This window comes from Puma concolor, chromosome B3 (genome assembly GCF_028749965.1).
Source record: "Puma concolor isolate L17-30 chromosome B3, mPumCon1.1.hap2, whole genome shotgun sequence".
NCBI lineage: Eukaryota > Metazoa > Chordata > Mammalia > Carnivora > Felidae > Puma > Puma concolor.
This window is the reverse complement of record NC_141672.1, coordinates 108,512,535-108,526,557: the sequence shown is the minus strand read 5'-3', so window position 1 is coordinate 108,526,557 and position 14,023 is coordinate 108,512,535. Positions and strand designations below refer to the sequence as shown.

The 14,023-nt window shown below is 40.1% G+C and overlaps 1 protein-coding gene across 4 annotated transcripts in view; it reads right to left on the bottom strand.

Annotated features, from left to right (window-relative positions):
• Positions 1-14,023, bottom strand: part of TRIP4 (thyroid hormone receptor interactor 4) — a 66,438-nt gene that overhangs the window by 9,337 nt on the left and 43,078 nt on the right. The gene's annotated exons all lie outside the window — the stretch shown is intronic.

The window sequence follows — 14,023 nt, the reverse complement described above, 5'->3', positions numbered from 1 at the left end:
TCTCTGTAACTAGTGGAAGCATAAACAGTTAAAACTTCTTTACTGACCACTTGACCACTCTGTCTTAGGTGGTAGGTAACGCTATGGAGAAAACAGGAATTTTAGCAGCTTTTGGTCCTGCCCACATACCATGGCTTTCAGTGTGCGACAGGTGTGGCATGTACTTTGATAAAACATAGCTTAATATCAAGCATCAGACACAATTATATTCTGAGGCAGGATCAAAATGTTCATGGCAGAAAAGAAAGACTGAAGATGAGAAGGAAAATCCTCTTCTTTCCTTATCCCCTGGATCTTTAGAACTCAAAGAAAAGCAGGTTCCAGCTGTTACTGCTGAGGTGCTTTGGCGCGAATAAAACCAGAGGCTGCCATCAAGATCTTTCAACCTAATTCTACAGAGGGCAAAACAGCAGCAGTCACAATTTCCATCTCCAATTTTCTTCCTCTCCCCTCTGTGTCTTAGAGTATTGAGGCAGAGGACAGGCTGCCAGGACCTCATGGCTCTGCTTTTCTGGAACTACAAGCTATTTCAGTCATCCTCTCCTCTTTTTCCTGCATCAATAAATGTTCCCTCTCTACTGAACCAATCCCATTAACAAACATAACTTCTGTAATGTCTGCCATAAAGCAAAAACTCTCCAGATCTCGCATTCTCAAGCTACTGCCCCATTTCTGATTCTCTTTACAACAAAATTCATTAAGAGATTGTCTGTGCTCTCTGCTTCAAATTTGTCTGTTTTTTTCTTGAATTCACTATAAACAGACTTTCACTCCCATCACTCCACCAAAATCATTCTTCATCAACTAAAGGTCATTGTTCACTTCCATGTTACTAAATCAAATGGTCACTTTTTCAGTTCTCATCTTAATTGATCTATTTGTAGAATCTGACAGAATTCTTCTCTCCCCCCTTCTTGAACACATTTCTCACTTGGCTTCCAGGATATCATTCTCTTCCTGGTTTTGCTATTTTACTGATTGCTCATTTCCCCATCCTTTAAATGTTGGGAGTGCCTCAGGGGTCAGGCCTCAGACCTCTTCTCTCTCTACATTCACAACCTTGGGGATTTCCTTCAATCTCAAGAGTTAAAAAATAAGGTCCTGAATTTCTAACTACGAGAGGTGATGGATGTTAATTAAATTTATTGTGGTAATCATTTTGCAACATATATATGTATCAAATCCTTCTGCTGTACACCCTACACTAATACAATGTTATGTGTCAATTATATCTCAATAAAACTGGGGAAAAAATGAGGTCCTGAAAGTAAAAACCTAAACCACAATGAGATACTAGTTCATGCTCAAGAAATGACTACAATAAAACAAAATAAAACAAAAACAAAAAACATGGAAAATAACAAGTGCTACTAAGGATGTGAAAGAATTAGAACCCTCATGCATTGCTGGTGTGAATGTAAAATGGTGCAGCTGGAGTGGGAAACAGTGTGGTGGTTCTTCAAAGAATTAAAGCAATTCCACTTACGTGTATATACCCAAAAGAATTCAAAGTAGGGACTCACATACTTGTGTACCAACATTCATAGCACCATGATTCACAATACCCAATAGTATCCACAATCCAAATGTTCATCAGGATATGAACAAAATATCGTACATATGTACAGTGGAATATTATTCAGTCTTAAAAAAGAATCGAATTCTGATATATGCTACAACATGGATGAATCTTGAAATATTATCCTAAGCGAAATAAATCATGCAAAAGAACAAATATTGCATGATTCTACCTATATTAGGTACTTAGGATAAGCAAATTCATAGAGAAAAAATAGAGGTTACCAGGGGGTGGGGGGAGGAGGAACAAGGAGTTATTATTTAATGAGTACAGAGTTTCTGTTTGAGATGATGAAAAAATTCTGGTGGATAATGGTGATGGGTTGTACAACACTGTAAAAGTACTTAATGCCACTGAATTGTATACCTAAAAATGGTTAAAATGGCAAGTTGCAGGTTATATATTTTATCACAATACAAACAAAATTTTAAAAAGATCAAGATCCTGAATTCTTTTCTAAACCTGCTCCTGTCTTATCCATACCCCCTTTAAAATGAGTGAATGATCCCATCTTTCCAGTGGTTCAGGCCAAAACCCCCACAATCAACCCACTGAGAAATCCTGTTAACTCTACCTTCAAAGGATGTCCAATACCTCACCATTTCCTAAGACCTCTATAGCTACTCCCTGATCCAAGCCATCATAATGTTTCCTTGGATTACTACAATAATCTAATTGGTCTGTTTCTGCCCTTAACCTCTTTCTTTTCTATTTTTAACACAGCAGTCAGAACTATTTAAAAAAATATATCAGATCATGTCACTCCTCTGCTTAAAACTCTCCAGTGGCTTTTCATCTCATTCAGAATAAAAGCCTAAATCCTCACCGTGACCTTCAGGTCCCTAGACAATCTGGCCCCCCATTTTCTTTCATTTTTTTTTTTTTAATTTTTAATGTTTATTTATTTCTGAGAGAGACAGAGTGTGAGCAGGGGAGGGGCAGAGAGAGAGGGAGACAGAATCCAAAGCACACTCCAGGCTCCGAGCTGTCAGCACAGAGCCAGACATGAGGCTTGAACTCACAGACCGCAAGATGCTGACCTGACCTGAGCTGAAGCTGGACGCTTAACCGACTAAGCCACCCAGGTGCCCGTGGCCCATTTTCTGACACCTTTTTCTACTACTTTCACCCCCACTTTCACTCCACTGTAGCCACAATGGGTTGTTGTTCCTGTCTCTGGGTCTTTCCACTTGCCTAGTCCCTCTTCCTGGAATGCTCTACCCCCTAGCCCAGATATCCACCTGGCTTCTTCTCTCTTTCTTCAGAACTTTATTTAAATGTCAACTTTGCAGTAAGTTTTCCCTCATCATTCTATTTAAAATCGGAGCACCAAACTCCTCACAAACTTGACACTCTCAACCCCTCTCTCCTTTTTTTTTTTCTTACAGCACTTACCATCATCTTATACTACATAACTTTACTTATTTAAATTTTTAAAAGATTTTATTTTTAAGTCATCTCTACACCCAACATGGGCCTTAAATTCATAACCTATAAGCTTCCAACTTCGGCTCAGGTCATGATCTCACAACTTGCGTGTTCAAGCCCTGCGCCAAGCTCTGTGCTGCCAGGTCAGAGCTTGGAGCTTGCTTTGGATTCTGCTTTCCTCTCTCTCTGCCCCTCACCCACTTGTACTCTCTCACTCTCAAAAATAAACATTAAAAAAAAATTTTTTTTTTAATTCACAACCTAGAGATCAAGAGTTGCGTGTTCTACCAACTGAGCCAGTCAGGTGCCCCTAAAAATTTAAATATGGCTTCCCTTTACTAGGATGACAGCTCCATGAAGGCAAGGATTTTTGTCTGTTTTGTTTATTCCTAAGCACTGTGAATCATGCCTGACACACAGTAGGCAACCAATAATTATTTGTTGAATTTGGGGCATTTGGGTGGCTCAGTTGGTTAAGTGTCCAACTCTTGATCTCAGCTCAGGTCGTGATCTCAGGGTCATGGGTTCAAGCCCCATGTTGGGTTCTGTGCTGACAGCTCAGAGCCTGGAGCCTGCTTCAGATTCTGTGTCTCCCTCTCTCTCTGCCTCTCCCCCACTCACACTCTGTCTCTCAAAAATGAATAAATATTAAAAAAAATTAAATTTTTTGTTGTTATTGAATTAAAGAACAATGAATTTGTCAACTTGTGCATTAAGGTTATCTTTTTAAAATTTTTTTTTTAACATTTATTTATTTTTGAGACAGAGAGAGACAGAGCATGAACAGGGGGAGGGTCAGAGAGAGAGGGAGACACAGAATCTGAAACAGGCTCCAGGCTCTGAGCTGTCAGCACAGAGCCTGACACTGGGCTCGAACCCACGGACCACTGGATCATGACCTGAGCCGAAGTCGGACGCTTAACTGACTGAGCCACCCAGGCGCCCCTAAGGTTATCTTAATCATGCTAAATACACACAGGCTGGGAACTAGACACTCTTAGGATGATAGCCCTGGGTAAAAGCAGGTGCTATCCTATAATCTGTTACCACCCGCCCCCCACCCCGCCAAGATAAATTAGAACTCTTAGCAAGTGGGCCAATAAGGCCTTATGTTTAATATAAACTACCCTGACATATATTAATAGAGTAAGCAAATGTCAAATAACGGGGAAAATGATGGACAAATGAAATTATAGAACAAGAGGTTTATGGGACCCATTCTTGCTGCACAATAAAGATAAACATCAAAATCAACTTTCCAAACTTAATCTAAATCCAAGTTTTATGTGAATATCTCTTTTCCCAAACTATTACTGAACTTCAGGAGGCTTACAAGAAACAGAGCTGACGAGCAAAGCAGCCTGCAAAAAAATAAAGCAAAGGCCTATGTGTTGGGAAAAGGGGTAGAATACATTAAAGCAAAGTCAGTTTGGCACAGCCTCAGTACCTCCAGAAAAGCATAATCACTGCAACTGGGGTCTGGACACTATGGACCACATTAAACACTGACAAGTCAGTGACTTACAAGAAAGGGATTTTGGTCTGAGAGTAAAAAGACAAAAATGCACCTGATGGAGAGAAAAGTAAATTAGGGGCACCTGGCTGGCTCAGTCAGTAGAGCACATGACTCTTGATCCTTGGGGTAGTGAGTTCAAGCCCCACATTGAGTGCAGAGCTTGTTTTAAAAAAGAGAAAAGTAAATTAAGAGAAGGTTCATATTTAGAAACAGTGTGAATAAACTCCGGACGCTACAGTAAGGGTCAATGAGAGCACATCAGACAGGTTAGGGAATGTGGATTTTAAGATCAGGCAACTCAAAGCAACCATTCAAATTCAGTAACAGATTCCTCAGGAAGTTGCTGCTGTTCTTGGCTATGAAAACATGACTCCTATCACCTGGTTTCCAGCCTGATGAGTGGGGGAGGTGGGCCTATTCTTCTTTCATGCCTCATAAATTTCATAGCTGTCTAACATAACAGGTAATTAACTACTAAACAGCCATTTTCTTCTCTTCTCCAGAGGGAAATTGTTCACCAGTCGTTTAGAAAACATTTCTTTTGCCATTTTCATAAGAGAAAAAAAAAAGGTTAGTAGTTTTTGGCAATCACTACTAATTCAGAGTCAAGTGGCCATTTTTACCAACTCTGCAAGCCTCCATTTAGTCCTTGTACTGAAATGATCAGTAACTCCTAAATGATGCCACTCTTGACAACAAATCCCCAGATGACCTATAAATCTTATACCTGTCTCCAGAGGACTAACAGCTACCGCAAACAGTTAAGAAAGAACTCACTGACAAAGAACATATATTTGCTGTAGGTTTTCTTGGTTTAAACTTTGGGGAACTAGACAGGACATGAAATCAGGCTCTGAAATCTAGTTAGCTGAAAACCAACTCCACGAAGATTGAGGTGATAATACTCAGAAAGAGAGAAGGAAATAAGTCTGATAAAAAGGCTACAAGTAAAACAGATCCAAAGAAGCATATCCTGAAAGCAATTCTCTAATAGTTCTCTAATAGTTCTTGTTTACCTTTTCTGTTAAAGCAATTCAACAAGTCTACAGGACACACAACTAGTACCTTAGGCCCCACTATACTGGAGGATAAAACTTTTCTCACATCAGAATAACATAGGAGTAGTGATGCTCTGACAAGATGACAACTGTATATTTGACTGGAGTTGGATAGAGACCAAGCCAGCTGGCCCAATATGGGATCACTGAATTCCCACGTACAAGTACCCAAATCAAATCATGTGCTCAGTATAGGGGCGCTTGAGTGGCTTAATCAGTTAAGCATCAGACTCTTGCTTTCGTTTCAGGTCGTGATCTCAAGGTTTTTGAGTTTGAGCCCTGCAATGGGCTCTGAGCTGATAGGGCAGAGTCTGCTTGGGATTCTCTCTTTCCCTCTCTCTCTGCCCCTCCCCTGCTTTCTCTCTCTCTCTCTCTCTGAAAACTAAACATTTTTTTTAATAATCATGTGCTCAGTATCAAAGATGGAGGGATTGCAGCTCAATGCTACAGAGTTCATATTTGCTCCAGGTGAAAAGAATAATATGCAGCTTAAGGGTCTTACAGCCATTTGTGGAAGATGACCTAGTTGAAGCCACACAGCATTGGTTTCCTGGTCCCATCCTACTCACAGTTAAGTTTCCACTGTGGCTTTCTGTGCCCTTTGGAATTCTATGCTAGAACCTCCATACACAAGAGAACCTAAGCAAGTGTATTTTCTCTAAAATTAACTGCATAGCTTTTCTGCCTTCTTTAAGACCTAAATGGGAATCACCCACTCATAACAGTTATTTTTGGTCTTAAATTTCCTATAGCAGGTTTTCACTCCAACTTAAACTAGTGAGAACCAAAAGAAAACTACTCTTAATTAAAGATACTATGTTGTAAGGTCCTTTAACCATTGAAGTCTACATTTGGGACTAATAACTCAGAATGCTAAAACTCCTCTTAAGGGATAGGACTATTTTAGAATTTATCTCCCAACGGGAGATAACTTAAGTGAGAACAACTGTTTTGAGGCATAGTTCAGAACATCCTTTGACATCAGTTAACATACCAAGGTAAGATAACTGTCAGGCAAACTGGTGCTATTAACAGTAACAATATGCCTTTATTGAATGATATTTGTCTTTGAGAACAAAACAGATTAAAACATTTTAAACTATCCAAATAAAAAATCATAACACTGTATGTTAACTATACCGGAATTAAATGTTTTTTTTTTTTTTTTTTTTTTTTTTTTAAATTTTTTTTTTTAACGTTTATTTATTTTTTTGGGACAGAGAGAGACAGAGCATGAACGGGGGAGGGGCAGAGAGAGAGGGAGACACAGAATTGGAAACAGGCTCCAGGCTCCGAGCCACCAGCCCAGAGCCCGACGCGGGGCTCGAACTCACGGACCGCGAGATCGTGACCTGGCTGAAGTCGGCCGCTCAACCGACTGCGCCACCCAGGCGCCCCTAAATGTTTTTTTTTTTTAATTTTATTTTTAAGCGATCTCTACATCCAACATGGAACTGAAACTCACAACCCCAAAAATGAGAGTCACATGATCTCCCAACTGAGCCAGTCAGGCACCCCTGGAATTAAAATTCTTCTTTTTTATCATAAAAAAATTGATTTTTGTATGGTGATTACATATTATAGTACTTCTTTCCTTTACTGCTATAATATAGGTTTTCTTTTTTTTTCAACGTTTATTTATTTTTGGGACAGAGAGAGACGGAGCATGAATGGGGGAGGGGCAGAGAGAGAGGGAGACACAGAATCGGAAACAGGCTCCAGGCTCTGAGCCATCAGCCCAGAGCCCGACGCGGGGCTCGAACTCACGGACCGCGAGATCGTGACCTGGCTGAAGTCGGACGCTTAACCGACTGCGCCACCCAGGCGCCCCAATATAATATAGGTTTTCTTTACCACAGGTCATTTATTTCAAAGTTATTTATCTTAAAAGAATATTTTCTCTCTTTTCCTTAAAGTTTAGTTATTTATTTTGAGAGAGAGAGAGAGGCAGAAAGAGAGGGAGAGAATCCCAAGCAAGCTCTGAGCCATCAGTGCAGAGCCCAATGTGGGGTTCGAACCCAGAAACCATGAGATCATGGTCTGAGCTGAAATCAAAAGCTGGACATTTAACTGACTGAGCTATGCAGGTGCCTCAAGAAAATTCTTTTTTTGTACACTCCATGTGGACTAATGATACTACCATTCACCCAATTGCCAGAGCCCAAAACCCAAGTTTATCTTAGATTTCTTTCTCTTATCTTTCATATCCAATCAAATCACCAAGTCCTATAGACTTTACCTCCTAAACATTTCAATCATCTGTTCCTTTCTGCCCAGCTCATCTGCCAGAGCAATAATAGAAATATGAACACAGTAGCCCAGGGAAGTAAGTGATTAATCTTGTCAGGGAGGAGGAAATGGACTGAGGTCTAGGAAGACACTACAGAGAGTGACATCTGAGTTGTTTAAAAGGATGAATATGAACTATCCTGGTGGAGAAGAGCATGGTGACCTGATAAAGGATGGCATACTGAGGAAGACAAATTCTTTCTTCAGGACTCACCTTTTTTAGAAGCTTCCTTAACCTTCTCCACCCCGCCCCCAGTCAAGCTGCGTTAGGAGTTAGGGCCTCTCACACATTCCTTTTCCATATGATAATTAGTATGGTTGGGTTTTCTTGTCTCAGTCTCTTCTAGTAGACTGAAAGATCCAGAAAGATGAAGTATCTGTTAAAACTCTGGATCCTTAGTCTTTTTTTTTTTTTTTTTTTAATGTTTACTTATCCTTGACAGAGAGAGTGAGACAGAGCGTGAGTGGGGGAGGGCCAGAGAGAGGAAGACACAGAATGGGAAGCAGGCTCCAGGCTCTGAGCTGTCAGCACAGAGCCCAACGCGGGGCTTGAGTCATGAACATGAGAACATGACCTGAGCCGAAGTTGGATGCTCAACCAACTGAGCCACCCAGGCGCCCCTGGATCCTTAGTCTTTAGCGCAGTTCCTGGCACATGACAGATGGTCAGTCAATACTTACTGAATGTATGATTGTATAACATTCCAAGCAATAAAATCTTAGATAATTTGCTACCTGGTTCATACAGTAGACTAGGTGAAAAATTAAGAAGCCTTGAACAGATTGCAAGAAGATACCAAGGCTACAGCAGATTCCTTCTAGATCAAGCAGACCACTTTCTCTCTAAGCCTCAGTTTACTTACAGGTAACATGAAGGTGTCACATTAAGTGATTGATTCTACTTACATAAAACCTCTTACATCTATTCCCCTCTTGTCTAATTTCACTGGCATTATCCTAGAACAGACCTTTGAAAATATCTCGACCCTGGAATGACAACTGCCATCTCATTAGTCTCCCCACCTTCAGGCTCTTCACTGCAATTAATCTTCCACCTTGCAGTCAGATCCATTTTCCTAAATGGAGGCCCTGATCACGTTCCAAACACCCCAGCTCCATTCCACAACTGACTACAGATCAAAGTCTTACCTCTGAAGCCTATCATTTAAAGCTATCTACCATCTGACCGCAACATACCTTTCCATTCTTGTTTGCTGCTTCTTCCTCTTCTTCTCCCATACTCGTCTCTCAACAAACTGGTTTGCTATTATTCTCTGGACAGGTCCCTAACTTCCCACCTCACACTACTCCTCCTCCTTGGAATATGCTTTTCTTATCAACTAAGTAGGAAGACCTGAACAGCAATCCCAATTCTACCATTTACTGACTGACATTATGCAAATTACTTTAACTCTCTGTCTTGAATTCTCTTCTCTTTAAGAGAGGGATAACGATACTTTGCTTGAAGCGGTTGTGAGGATAAGAAAATAACATACATAATAGGCCTTGTATATAATAGCTGATCAAAAAATGATAGATTTTATTATTATTACCTTTCAAGGCTAATTCAAAAGCCATATTCTTTTTTTTTTTTTTAAGTTTATTTATTTATGTTAAGAAAGTGTGATAGAGTATGAGGAAGGGGCAGAAAGAGAGGGAGAGAGAATTCCAAGCAGGCTCTGAGCTGACAAAGAAGGCTTAAACTCAGATCATGACGGAGTTAATCATCATTAACAGAGATCATGACCTGACCCAAAATCTAGAGTCAGATACTTAACTGATTGAGCCACCCAGGCAGCCCAAAAAGCCATATTCTTTATTTATTTTTTTTTTCAACGTTTATTTATTTTTGGGACAGAGAGAGACAGAGCATGAACGGGGGAGGGGCAGAGAGAGAGGGAGACACAGAATCGGAAACAGGCTCCAGGCTCTGAGCCATCAGCCCAGAGCCTGATGCGGGGCTCGAACTCACGGACCGCGAGATCGTGACCTGGCTGAAGTCGGACGCTTAACCGACTGCGCCACCCAGGCGCCCCCCAAAAAGCCATATTCTTAATAAAGTCTTTTGGGGTCCCTTCTAGCTAGAAGCAACCTTTCTGTCCTTTAAATTCCTCAGAGACACTCTACTTTTCAAGACAGTTATCCTTGCTTTTTATTTTGTTTTTCTTTGTTTACATACATTTTACCTATCTAGTAGTCTTTTAAACACCCTGAGGACAGACCCCATGGCTAATTCATCTTTTTGTTTCTTGTAGTGTCTAAAACAATGTCTGATTTATGGTAGGCACTCAAATATTTACTGATAAATACTTAAGAAAACCTTAAGAGTTACAGGTTTGTTTTCAGATGAAAAGGTAAAAACATTAAAGAATTTACATAAATGTATAGACAAGTGTTAACGTTCCCCTCCTCTTTTCGGGATAAGTACAAAGGAAAGCAAAATGCTTTCTGGAATATAAAAAAATATACATGGTTGTGCTCAACTCAGCAAGTAGGCATTTGACACCCAGATTACAAAACAACTTTAAAGATAGTCTGCTCTGACCTAGAAATTCCAGTAAATATTCTAGTCTTCACGAGAATTCTGAAATTTGTTCCCTGTTTCACTCAAGTAAGCTGTACTTTTAAAGAACAGCCTAGGGTTAGGCTAGTTGTGGCAGACACACAGTTCCCCTCTTTGTTGGGTCTCTGACACAGCCCTCATGATCCCTTAGAAATCCACATTTTAGGTCTATAAATATGCAGGTTTTCTCAGTATGACAGAGGACATTTTCACATATTTTAAAAGAAAGTAGGGGCACCTGGGTGGCTCACTCGGTTGGGTGTCCAACTTCGGCTCAGGTCATGATCTTGCCGTTTGTGAGTTTGAGCCCCGCATCGAGCTCTGTGCTGGCAGCTCGGAGCCTGGAGCCTGCTTTGGATTCTTTGTCTCCCCTTCTCTGTGCCCCTCCCATGCTCGAGCTCTGTGTCTGTCTCTCAATAATGAATAAACATACATACATACATACATACATACATACATACATAGAAAGAAAGAAAGAAAGAAAGAAAGAAAGAAAGAAAGAAAGAAAGAAACTTTGTGGGGGTGCCTGGCTGGCTCAGCCAGTAAAGAATGTGACTTTTGATCTTGGGGTTGTGAGTTCAAGCCCCATGCTGGGCACAGAACTTACTTTAAAAAAAAAAGAAAAAGAAAAAGAAAATTTGGGGATACTGCATTTTTCAAGGCTGTTATCTGGGTTGAATACTAACTATTACTTCCTTCATTCTCTAATTTCTCACCTCTCAGACCTACAGACAATCCATTGATTGATGATAGAAGCTGATGATTTCCACACATGATTTTTGCAAACCTTCCTGATGATCTGTATTGCTTGGATACCCTTATAGGAGAAGGACAAAATAATACTCTCTACCCCAATGAAGACTTCAATTCTATTGCTAATGTCAGTTATATAGGCACCCAGCAGAACTGCTTCAGCATAACTCTTTAAAGATAGGGTCTTGGCTATTATAAAAGCCATAAGATCAAACAGACTGAAGGGTCAGTAAACTGGCAGGAGAGGAATGGATTTAGTCAGAAGAAATGGAATAATCAATGACCTTGGAGATTTCAGACAAATCAGATTTTCTATTGAAGGCAGAGATATAAATAGCCCAAACACAACATAGACAAGTAGAAACAAAAGCCACCAACTCAACTTTCTGTTTGAAAACTTGTTAGGTCTAGAGAACTGTTCAAACCACAGCTGCTAATGGTTATGGATTTGGCAATCAAAATGTCTTTGTTAAAAAAAAAAAAAAGTTTTAACTGCCTTACTATTGAGGTTACAAACCACAGCCTTGATGCATTGTTGCAGTCAACATCCTCCCTGCTGTTTTTGAGAGCTTACATCTGCTGCTGGCAGATAAAGTGCTGGCAAACTGCATGGGCTCCTTCCAGGGGAATACAGGAGAAGCTGTAACTAGATGGCTCTCATCTACCTTTCTCTCCTGAGTTGAGCCCACAGCCTTTGCTGCATCATTCTTGTCTTGTCTAGGTTGATTCCCTGCCATTACTCAGAGAGCTGAGGGTCTAGTGGGATTTTCTTCTGGCACAAATTGGCCATGCCAGCCATACTACTCTTAGAAGATAAAAGGAAGATGAGTTCTTAGCTTAGGGCAAAGCATTTTAAGCACATATTTTAAAAAATCACTTAGAGTATAGTGTACCTGATTTTAAACAACCTCTAATAAAACTTTTTTAAAGAGACTAAATGATCACATTATGCCAAAAATAGTGAGGGCTTAGTATATTTTAACTTATCAAAGAAAGGCCAAGAATGTGAGGTCAGGAAGTAAGTTACTGAGTTTCTTTGGGGAAGGAAAAAGGAACAAGATGGAGAAGTAAAATGTGGTCCAAGTCACACATGAGATTAGTTTCAGTTGAAATAAAAACTACTAGATCTACATTGGTTTTCAAAGAAAATGTCATTCAGCTGGGTAATGAAAAATGAGTGTAAAGGTGCAGAAAGAAGACATAGGTCAAGAAATTGTTTCCTGTATGATTCTCCCTCAGTGAGATGACCTATGACAATAAAAGAAAACCAAACATACTTAGGCTAGCACTTTCTTAGCTGTATATACAAGATACCAGTTCTGCAGTATGAAAGTAGGTAGTGTGTATGAGGTAGGGGGAGGGGATTTATGGTCGAAAAGTTTAACACTGTATGTTGTATCCATTAGACGTAACAGACAGTTGTATCAGAGAGTCATAATGCACACTAGCGTATTAAGGTCTCTGAGAAGGTCTACAGTAAACAAACACATTTGTCTGATACAAATACATTTTCCAAATGTATGTGTCCATTCAGAACTACCTCCCCCTGTTTTTATTTCCCCAGAGAACACCTATACATGGAAGAGTTTGGGAAATGCTAGTCTAGGGCTATTATTCCTAAACTTTCAACTCATTCTTACAGTAATGAGAGTAAGGTTTGTAAAACAGACTAGGCAATCACATTACTAACATCACAGAACCACAGCTCAAACAAAGACAGGTAGATTACCAAAGACGCTTGAGACATTTTCCGAAAGGCAGCCAAATACCAAAGCTACAACTTTTAAAAGATCTTTATCTAATAAATAATCCCCAAATAAGACTAATATCAATTCTGCATACATTCATGAGCTACCCCCAAAGAAAAGAAACAGTGGGGAAAAGCCCCAAAAAAGCTGACCATAGGGAAAATGAGTAAGGGATTCCTATTTGATGAAGCCTACTGGCTTCTGGCATTTGGAGATATTCTAATGACATATACCAGAGAAATTCATAAGGAGAGTTGCCAGGACCTCCAGCTGGGAACATATGGAAGGATTCCTACATTTCTATGTGCTGCCCTCAGCATCCTCAGGATAAAAGACAGAATCTAAGCTCAAGGAGGAGTATCATGCTGACCTGAAAGAGAAGTATCCATGAGAAACCAAAAAAGATTTCTAACTCCCATAAGCTTGCTGTACTCCTAGGATTACTGTTTCCTACCCTTCTCTACACATTTTGTGGAAGGAAGAAGACTGGCTGTCTAGTGATTGAAATCATTTGACCTTGTATCAGATGGTGGTTTGCTTGATGGACAAATAAAAAAATAAAGGAAGGCCCTTTGCCAAACCCCACCACCCACATACCAGATGCTCCAGATTCCCCTTTTTAAATTTTTTTTAACTTTTAAAAATAGGTTTATTTATTTTAAGAGAAAGAGAGAGAGAGCAAGCATGTGTGCACACGTGCAAGCAAGGGAGCAGCAGAGAGAGAATCCCAACGTGGGGCCTGAACCCATGAACCAGGAAATCATGACCTGAGCTCAAACCAAGAAGAGCTGGACGCTCAACCAACTGAGCCACCAGGTAGCCTGATTTCCCTTTAAGAATGCAGATATCCTATGAAGAAAATATACTGATAATATATTAATTCATCCTAAGCTATTAATGCCTGTGACAGTCTTTAAAACTATAAGGCCTACACCAATGTAAGCAATTTTTATAACTGTTACTTCTAGACTGAAAAAAAAAGGGGAGAGAAAGAGAGGAAAGAAGATACTGGGGAAATGGGCAAAAGGCCCATGGAAGCACAGGTACAACGGTGTGGAAAAAAGGGTCTCCACATGTCCATGGTTTTGC